Source organism: Meriones unguiculatus (genome assembly GCF_030254825.1).
Source record: "Meriones unguiculatus strain TT.TT164.6M chromosome 13 unlocalized genomic scaffold, Bangor_MerUng_6.1 Chr13_unordered_Scaffold_39, whole genome shotgun sequence".
NCBI classification, from domain to species: Eukaryota; Metazoa; Chordata; class Mammalia; order Rodentia; family Muridae; genus Meriones; species Meriones unguiculatus.
The window spans coordinates 1,547,206-1,557,976 of NW_026843648.1; positions in this window are offsets into that span (position 1 = coordinate 1,547,206).

The following is a 10,771-nucleotide window of genomic DNA, read 5'->3' on the forward strand; positions in this document are numbered from 1 at the left end:
TGGGAATAGTTGGTTGTTTCTAAGCCTGATGATTTGAGCTCAATTTCTGGGTAGCCAATATTACTCCTATAGAATTTTTCTAATATTTCTATACTTGGGCCTTTGTATGTACAAATTCACACACCAGCACATACATAAATCATTTTTAAACCTAAATAAGGGCCAGTTCTTTCACTGGTCAAAAGACTCTTTGGGTTTCATGTTGAAAACTCATATATGGGATGTAAACAGATAGTAAACAGCAATAAGTTGTCCTCTCATGGCACATTCATACTCAAACATTTTTCAATGGATGAAATTAAAGCAAAGGAGAAAACCCACTTACTGACAACATCAGAAATGATTTTTCAATTGTAAATAAATGTAGAATTTGAAGACTTATTACTGTTCATTAAAAGAAAAAAATGTTACCTGTGTACATCTTATTTTATCCATTCATTCCTTGATTCAAGAATAAGTCATTAAAAATATCTTAGCTTTGCTCAGAGATGCATCCCTGTCATCGTAGACCTGGGAGTCCATGGAAACCTAATCTTTCTGAGATTATGGTCAGCTTGGTCCACACAATTAGCTCTCTTTTGTGTTTGTTCGTTCATTTATTTGTTTGTTTTTTAGACAAAATTTCCTTGTGTAGTCTTGGCTGTCCTAGATCTACTTTGTAGACCTGGCTGGCCTCAAATTCAAGTCTCTTCTTCCCTGAGTGCATGGGTGTGTGCCACCATGCCCAGCTCCAAAACTGAGTTCTAAAACAGGCATGGCTATGTAGAAATATCATGTATTTAAATGATCCCCCAAAATGTACTCTGTATCTCAAATTATAGGGTTTTTTTTCCCCTCAGGGATAGTGTCCACAGAGCTGTGTCCTGGTACTGTTCCTGGTCCTGCTCCTGGTCCTGGTCCTCAGAGCCTAGCTCTTGGCCCAGCTGTGGCCCCAAAATTCTGCTGTCAAGCACTGGCCCTGTTGGGCTTTTCTTTCTGGGGCTCAATCTATCCCAGTAGACCCCCTGCGCACCAACTACACACCTGGCAGCATCTTCTATAGATGGATGCACATGCCCAACTCGCAGGAAACTCTCAACAAAAACAGGCTCCATACCCCTTGGCTAAGCCACCCACTGTGGGCCGATGGGGAGGCCCCATCTCTGAATACATCACTTAAGTTGAGTAAGCAACACGTTTTAAATAATAATAATATGAAACCAACAACAATAACACAAGAGTGAAAAACAGCAATTTAAAAATATACAAAATTAAGGGAATCTTTTCTCTAAGGGGAGAAGGCGCTGGATGCAGCTCAGCCGGCAATTGTACGAACTATATGTCTACCTCGGGCAGCGGGGACAGGGGAATGGGTGCCCCCAAGTGCACTACAGTGGAGAGAAACAGTAGCTCATCCGCCAAGTCCACAAGGGCCTGTGTGTCCTCTGATGCTAAAGCCAGAGGTTGCACTGGTCCAGCTTCTGGCAAGACTGGGGATCCTGCAGCCATGGGATCCAGGATCTCAGCATCCTCTTTGGGCTTAGCATCTGCCTCCAAAACCAGGCTCCGTTTCTCCTGTGCCACCAAGGTGTCTTGCATGGACAGCTCTGCAGTTGAGGCCCCAAGTAGCCCCGGATCTGGGCAAAGAAAGGGGTGAGCCGTCATCTGGGATAAGGGAGCAGCCTGAAGGCACGCAGAATGGGGTGAGCTAACCCAAGATGGCCTCTCCATGCCAGGGAAGGCACAGTCCCCTCTCCTACCCGCAGGACAGTCGATTTGACAGTCTTCCTCCTCTGCTTCCTTGGCCAGAGCTTCAGGACACTTCCCTTGTGGGACACGGGGTTGGAATCAGCTGCTACCTCACTAGGCGCCTCCCTCGGGTCCTCATCCTCCTCCTAATTCTCCTCCTCCTTCTCAGGCTTAAGCTTATCTAGGGCTTATCCATTGCCCGGAGGATCTCCCCAGATTGGCAGTCCGACTCTGCAGTGGGCACATGGATCCTTGCATAGTCCAGCAGCCGTCTCACGATGGCCAGGTCCGGGGGCCCAGAGAAATCCTGGGGGAATTTCTGCAGCCACTGGGACAAGAACGAGAAGATGGCACTGTGGGTGAGAGCAGGGCAAAGGGACACTGTGTCGGGAGTCTGGCCTCTCTTTGGAACTGCGTGGGGGCATTGGTATCCCCCAGGGCCTTTCCTTTTTTGTCTCTCCCTCTGCTGCTCAAAACCTAGGAGCCCAGTGGGAAACCTCTATCCTCTACCAGCAGGTTAGGTCGTGAGGACAGTCCCTAGGTAGAGAACCCCAAAGGTGAGGCTCCTGGCCAAAATTGGCCCTCCACCCTGGCCTTAAACGCCCCTTCCTGCTCACCTCCCCCTCCACCCCAAGCCTACTCATGTCTTTGTCTGCTTTTCCGCCTGAAGGATCTATACCTGTGACAGTTCATGGGGGTGATACCCCTACTGCCCCATGTCCCCAAGTCACCCAGACATCTAGAAGGAACTATTAGAATCTTCCCAGGGATGGGTGTGGGGGTGCTAGGGGCTCCATCCATAACAAACAGTGCAAATGGGGTCCAGAATCCTTTACACAAACGGGGAAAGGTCGCTCAGGGCATGAGAAATGGTGGTGTGTGAGATTCCCTGGGGAAGGTGAATGGCACCTGTGAGAGCCCCACCCTGCCACAATCACCCATGTTTGGCCATGTCACTTTAAGGGGTCTGGCCTGGGACTCAGGCTGCTGGGACTCACACGTCCGGTTCTGTGAGGGCACAGGGCACTGGCCCTGGGAAACAGCAGGAGAAGATCTGAGAGCTGGCTAGATCCCTGGTGGAACCACTCTCCTGCCTTTTCAGCATCAGGTCCAGAACCAACCAGATGGTGGCAATCTTTGGATAAAGGGCCAGAAGGTGGGCAAATAGGGAATCATCTGCTTCACATAGTCCATGTGATCATTGCTGAGCATGAGGATGCCATGAAGGAAGGCTCACTACCTTTCGCTATGAGGAAGGACCAGGGCAGGAGGGAGGCTTTAAGTGTGCAAACCCCGAGGGGCACCAATGACCAATTTCCCTACACCTAAGCGGGAAGCAGGCATGAAAAGCGTTCCTCAGTGTCCCAACAGGAACACTCTTCCAGGCTGCGATCGCGGTGGATGGGGGGTGGGGTGGACCAGAAAGCTTCCCTGCTGCAGGACGGCCCTGGTTACCTTGGTCTCCCAGTGGGGAACAGGCCAGAAATGTGTCAGGGAGCGCACCACATGTCTCCAGCAGCGGCACAGGCGACCACCGCTGTCTTCTCTGAGACCTGAGCCCGTGGAGGTCTGGAAGCAGAAGAGACTCATCTCTCCAGCTCCTCTGGACCGGCTGGTCTGTCCAGGCTGCTGTTGCTGCTGCTGGCCTCCCGTTACCTGGCAACCAGGGTTCCGAGTTCCATCCAGAACCGGGCTGAGGAAGCATGGTCACTTCCTGGAGTCACCCTGCCAGAGCCTCCAGTTCATGGGTTCTCCCTGGAGGCCACCAGCCCTGCAGGCTCTGCTGATTAAACAAACCATCAACAGTTCCAGAGAGAAATGATGGAGAAGTTGCCTCCCGTCACCACTAGAGGGCATAGAGTCACATGAGAGGGTGCAAGGATGAAAAAAACAGCAGCAGCAGAGAGGGATGGCTACCATCCTTCTTTAATCTTTTTATTATTATTATTATCATCATCATCATCATCATCATCATCATCATCATCATCATCATCATCATCATTCCATTCTTCTTCCCTAGTATACTGAAAACAAATTCACCTTCTTTCATTTCACCTACTGAACTAGAATGTTCTCATCTCTCAGCCTTTGAATATGTATGTTCTTTATCTTTTCTGGGGTGTTAGGTACCTCTTGCTTTCCTTTAGGTTTCATAGTGGAATTTATAGTGATGTATACATTTCTATGCATGGTCTATGGGTTTGTTTATGGTGGATTACCCCATAAGACTGTAAGCTTATAGAGAAAGTGGTGTTTACATCAATCATTTTTGTGTGTTCAGGACTTAGCAGAGTATTGGGTACCTAATTCACAATAACTCTCTGTGAAAGGACAAATAACCTTTTAAAAAGTAAATTCCTTTAACAAAGTCTTCATAATCTGATAGTAAAACAGAATTCTCACCTAAAGGATGGGAGCATGTAGCATTTTATTTGTTAATGCCAGCCATTGTGCCATCTGTAAAAAATTTTTCCTGGAGTCTTTTTATCTTGTTCTGTTACTGCTGTTACTAGGACACCCTACTCTATGCCTGTTGCCTTCTCTGTGTTCTCTTTAATTTATCCCATAACAAGTTACTTCCTTTAAGCTTTAGTGAGATTTAGCATCTGGCTTCATTATATCCAAAGATTATCTGTTTCTGCCTGTTTTGTACAGAAGGCAGGAATACAACTAAGAGGTAGAACATTTGCTTCATATATAGGAGGTAAGGAAGGAGGAGGAAGGGGAGAAGAAAAAAAGAACAGGAGAATTGAAACATTGCTTTTCTTTATGCAGATGCACTTCCTTCAATACAGGAGTTAACAGTCTTCTTGTCTCTGCATTCCAAATAAGGTAGAAATTCCAGATACAGCAACAGTGATACTTATTTGGTGTTAGTTTTTAACCTGGTCCTTCTCCTGACATTTACCTGCTTTATATGTATTTGGTTTTATGTATATGTTCATTTTCTGGGATGAATCAATTTTTTCATTAGGTTTTATGAGAAGTCATATTCTCAGAAAGTGTCCTGAGCTTTGAATCCTACCATACTTATCCCTAGGAGCCCATATCTGCAAAGGTGATTATGTCCTCTCTGTACATCATTTGATGTTATGACTTCAGGATTCATCTTGAACCTTGTTTTCAAGAGAATGTTGTAAACAAGCCTTAAGCTTAGCAGGCATTTTGTGCCTCATGAAAAAAATTTCATCATAAAATGTCCTGTCTGAAAAGAGCATCTGAGATCATTGTACAATGCACTCACTTATTTTCATTTTAGTCATTAACATTATTAGTACTATTTAATGTTTTTCATTACTTTGTTAGAGACACAAATATGATGACCCTGGTGTAAGGGACTGTGTACACACTGTTAACTAAGAAAATAAAACCACACATTGGAGAAAGTAAAACCTCCAAATATGGATAAGAATTAGGTTTAGATTTAGTGCCCAAAAATAATTCAGTTGAAATGTGGGAACGACATTGAAACACCATTATTCAGCAAACGTTTAGAGTATATATGTAAATATGATGAAAGGAATGTACACATAAACACAACTTAAAAATTCTTGGCACACGGTATATACTCACTCATATAGACATATAATATAGGATAAACCTACTAAAATCTGTACATCCAAAGAAACTAATCAAGAGGGAGGATCCTGACTAAAACGCTCAATCCCTATCCTGTAAGGCAAAGAGGATGGACATCAGAAGAAGAAGAAAACAGGAAACAAGTTCGGAACCTGCCACAGAGGCCCTCTAAAAGGCTCTGCCCTGCAGACTATCAAAGCAGATGCTGAGACTTATGGCCAAGTGTTGGGCAGAGTACATGGAATCTTATGAAAGAAGTGGGAAATAGTAAGATCTGGAGAGGACAGAAACTCCACAAGGAGAGCAACAGAATGAGAAAATTTGAACACCAAGGTCTTTCCAGAGACTCATACTCCAACCAAGTACCATGCATGGAGATAACCTAGAACCCCTGCATAGATGTAGCCCATGACAGTTAGTGTCCAAGTGGGTTACATAGTAATGGGAAGAGGGACTGCCTGTAACATAAACTGATTGGCCTGCTCTTTGATCTCAGGCCACAGAGGAAGACAATGCAGCCACTCCTCATGAGACCTAACAGACTAAGATCAGAAGGAAGGAAAGGGAGACCTCCCCTATCAGTGGACTTGGGGAGGATCATTCATGAAGAAAGGGAAAAGTAGGTGGGGTTAGGAGGGGAGGAAGGAGGGGCTTATGGGGGGATACAAAGTGAATAAAGTGTAATTAATAAAAGTTTAAAAAATTAAAAAAATATTTGACACAAATAATTAAATAAATAATGATAAAAAAATTCTTGGGCACACATACAAAAAGTGGGACTTCATTAAGATTTTTTTTTCTTTTCGTTTTCTTGACAGGAAAAGTTTGAACATGTTTCTCCCCTGTCCTCCTTTTTATTCTCCTCCCTCCCCTTCCCTTCCCTGCCTTCCTTGCTCAGTGTGAATTTACAAACATTGCACTTGAATGGATGCAGTTCTTCAAAGCATTGCCAAAAGGACCCCTGCAGCCTCACTTCTAAACCTTGAACCTCAAATGCATTCTAGCTATTTTTTTTCTTGCATTGGTGATTAATTAAAGCAACTCATTTTCTGGGGGGTAGGGGTAGATACTCAGACATGGTGAATTCCTCATCTACTCCTCCCCATTCCCCATGCTTACGACCTTTAGCACTTTGGGGAGCACATTGACAGAGGTTCCCCACCCATTCAAACCACAATCATACATGTGCTTTCTAAGATTTTCTAATAAAATTCTTTTAGTTGCCAGTATGAGACCTTAACTAAAAAAGAATTGTTTTCATTCTCAGGTGACAATCTCATAAGTACAGCCATGATAATAAGTGACATATCAAGATGCTCAGGTGGGTATTCTGTGTACAGTGCCAGTACACAGGCTCAGACCCAGGAACTCAGTGGAGCCAAGCCTTCCCTATTTGAGTTTGGTTCACTTCCTTGTTGAAGCCACCTATGGCTAAAAAAAAGAAGTTTGTGGGATTGGGAGTGTACCTCACTTGATACGAGGTGGAGCAGAAGGATCAGAAATTCAAGGTCATCTTATAGCTGTTTAGTTTAAGGCTGGGCTGGGCTACAGGGGACCCTAACCAAATAATAATAATAGTAATAACTACAATACCTTTCAACTAAGAGCATTATTTGGTGGTCATTGTTCCAAGCTAGAGCTAACCTCAGGTCACCGAACTTCCTCATAGAGATAGCAAGGAGGCAACAAGGTCAAACCCAGAAAGACTATCTGCACACAGACCCTTCTCCAACCGAGCCTTCCTCGCCAAATATGTGGAAATATGTGTTTCCACTGATGACCAGAGGTGCCCCAGCTTGTAGTGTTGGGAGCATGGGGAAGGCAAAGTCACAATGGAGCACAGCTGTTTGATCACCAGCCCACTGAGACCATCACAAGCAAACAAAATCACAAAAGTACAACAAAGGAAAAAAAATGTACTGGGTATAATGCGCTCGAAGAGAATGGAAGAAAAAATACCAAAAACTCAGAACAGTGGCCTGTCTCTCTATGGGCCCTCTATCCTATTCCATTAGTGGTGACCTACCCCCAAATCAGGCTCCATCCAACTACACCCGAGTTTGGAATGATGACCTGCATTCAGCCAGACCAGAGAATGGAGCAGCAACATATTTGTTGATCTCTGTCTACCAGACCAGAGCCCAAAGCACCAGCCAAACTCTGCCAGACCAGAGACCACAGCAGCAGCAAATTTCTGCCAGATCAGAGGCCAGAGCAGGGGACACACTCTGCCAGACCCGAGGCCAGAGTAGTGGATAAGATCTGCCAGACCAGAGACCAGAGAACATTGGCAGAGGTGCCAATCCTGAGCTCCACATACTGTATCAATCCCTTGCCACATTCTTGCCACTCTCACTGGAGACTGTGAAGCATGGCTCAAGCCTCCTGAAATGGGAAAAAAATCAGGTCTAGGGGGATAGAAGGATTTTGTCCCATGTCCTCAGTCAGTCCCAGAGACAAAAAATGACAGCGAGAGTCAAAACAGTTAAACAAGACACAGACTAGATCCCATTGTTTGTGCAGCAGAAAAATACACAGAGCCAGACAGCAGATCCCACCACTCCTGCAGTGGAAAAGGAAAGTAGGATATCAGTGAATCTCTGCTGCAGGAGCTACCTGCATTATCCTTGTCCAAAGATCCAGAGATCAAAGAAAACTCGGTGCTCAACTCCCTTTACAGATGTGCCCTTTTGGGGGGGGGATCTGGAAAGTCTTCCAGACCCCCTGTGGCCCACAGCTGTCCAGAGCATCAGCTCTAACCTTTCTGACGACACATATTACACATTTTGCCTTGAGTCCCAAAAAAACAAACTAGAGAAACACCGAGAAAGACACAGACAGATACAGACAGAGTGCTCATTTACTGGCTGTTGTTCAGCTCCATGTGCCTGGGGTGCTTGGGAGACTTGGGGATCCAATATAAGAACCCATATGTTATGGCCAGATCTTAGGGTGACCAAAGATCATCAGGAGCCAGACCACATATGCAAGAGCAAAGAGTTTTATTTGGGCTTATGCTGGGTCTCTCCATTTTTACAAACACAGTGGATCAGAGAGAGCCCTGAGCAGGTGCATGGCAGGGTTTTGATTGGGGTTTTAGGAAGGACCAGGAAGTTCTGGTTTAATAGTTACAGGATTGGTTGACATTCAGCAAGGGCAAGCTTTTTACAAAGTGATTGGCTAGCTAACATAACTAACATTGAGGGAGCTATCTCTATGCCTCAGGAATGTTGGGTATTTTCTTTGTCACTGAAGGTTCTACTACAAAGTTGGTAGACTTCTCAGCACAAATGCCCCACTTTGAGATAAGATACCTTCCCATTCTTGTTATCCTCAGGCTGTTCCTTGGGTAAGGAATCTTACAACCTTGTATTTGGAATTGGTGACCCATGGTCCAATTCCTGGTGGCTTTATAATAGAGTCACAATTCTGGTGAAATTTAAGTGCCCTTTTTTAGGCCTAGTTCCTGGTGACCTTTGAAGATGTCTCTCCATTCTAAAAGATCCATTTGGATTTTGTGGGGGTTATAAATTATATGTCCTGTGTCAGAGAGCACTCAAATATTAAGCTGTGATATAGAAGAGTAGAACTGATGATGTAAAGGATTTACTATCGCTGAGAAACTAGTGGTACCAGTTAGAATTTAGCTGAGGGAAGACTGCCTGTAAAACACTCCACAGATACGCAGTATGCTAACCAGACCTGTTAGAGATTAGGATCCCGGGATACACATGTTTGCTCACCAGGATTGTGTAGAAATGTGTCAGGGTTATGTCTTTTTAATTTGTAAATTCCCAATGTGTATTTATTAATTCATGAATGCAAATGAAAGCAGACAAGATTGGTGGGTGTACAATTTGGGTCAGGTATCTTGCTCCAGTAAATATTGAATTTCAAATTAAGGGACTGTCCTATGCCCATATGTACAATCCTCATTGACACAGTTCTGTCAGTTCAAATTTGAGACACAGGCTATGGGCTTAAGCTGTGTCTGTCAGGTTACAGGTCTCAGCAGCTAATATTGTACACAGGGATAACATCAAACAGTATCTTATTAATGGCTTTCCCTCTACAAGAGAATGGCCTGTGTTTTTCAAAGTCAGTATGCTATGTGTTTTTTTTTTTTCAACTCTGAGTTTAAGAGCACTGGCTGCTCTTCCAGAGGTCAGGAGTTCAATTCCCACCAACCACATGGTGGCTTACAACATCTATAATGAGATATGGTGCTCTTTTCTGGCATGCAAGTGTAGATGCATGCAGAACACTGTATCAATAATAAATAAATATATGAATAAATAAATAAATAAATAAGTCAGTTGTTGGTATTATTAAATTTTATTTTGTTGATGCATTACTGCTCTAGTCTCTTATTAGATAATATTCTTTGATAATCCAGTCATTAAGAATTTCATTCCTTTTCCCCTAGTGCTTTGATATTTGTTTTTGTTAAAGCAATGTCTCCTGTAGATCAGCCTTTCACATACTATGTAGTTTACACTTTATTGGAACACTGAATGCTGCCCCTACTGCCTAGTGCCTAGAACATAGTCCTGCAGCTCTTTTTAGGTGGGCCCTGACTAGTGAGTGTGAAGTAAAATAGAACAGTGAATTAATGTCCCCTGAAGACCCTAAATTTTTAGAGATGGGCAATTACAAATAAAGAGGGACCTGTGTAAGAATTGAGTTCACTAACCTACTTTGAAGCTGGTGTAGTCACAACACAGAAAGGGAGGGGGAGAAGGGAAGATGGTAATGAGTCATGTAATCAATTTTAGATGGTAAATAAAAGTGAAAACTGTACATTTGGGGGGAGTCATACACAAAGGGAATCAAGAATATGGATTAGTTGCTGAGCTTGTTTCTGGGAAGCAAATTTCTATAGTTGCATGAGTTCAAACAAAACAGAAGTTCTGGATAAACTGCTGTGGTAGTGACTAACAGGGATGTTTCCCCTCCCCACATTTGAAAGTGCACAACCTGAGAAAAGAAGTTGTGAGTAATACTTGGTGTTCTCTAATACATATTCAAAGTCTCTGAAGAATATTGGACCATAAGGCCATTTTCAACTTTTAAAAATAATTTTAAGGTTATAATGAAATCATTTCAACCTTTTCATTCCTCTCTGCTCTTACATCTCAAATGCTGGGATGAATCTTTAAGGAGGCTACTTAACAATCAAAGCAGACCTGGCTGTCAGGTTCTCCCAGCATCCCTCAATCTTTTCCTGTTACAAGGTATGGGTGTCATACACAGATCTCTACCTCAGAAGTTGAGCTGCCCTCCTCCCAGCTCTCATTCTTTATGTATTCCAACCATTTTGGTTACCTGGTCTTTTTCATTTATCATTTACCTTCCTACCCTTTTCATCTGGCTCTCTTCTCCTCTCACATGGCTCAAGTTCATGTCAATCCTAGACTGTCCCAGATGTTCCTGTGTCTGACTATGTTCTCTCATATATCTATAA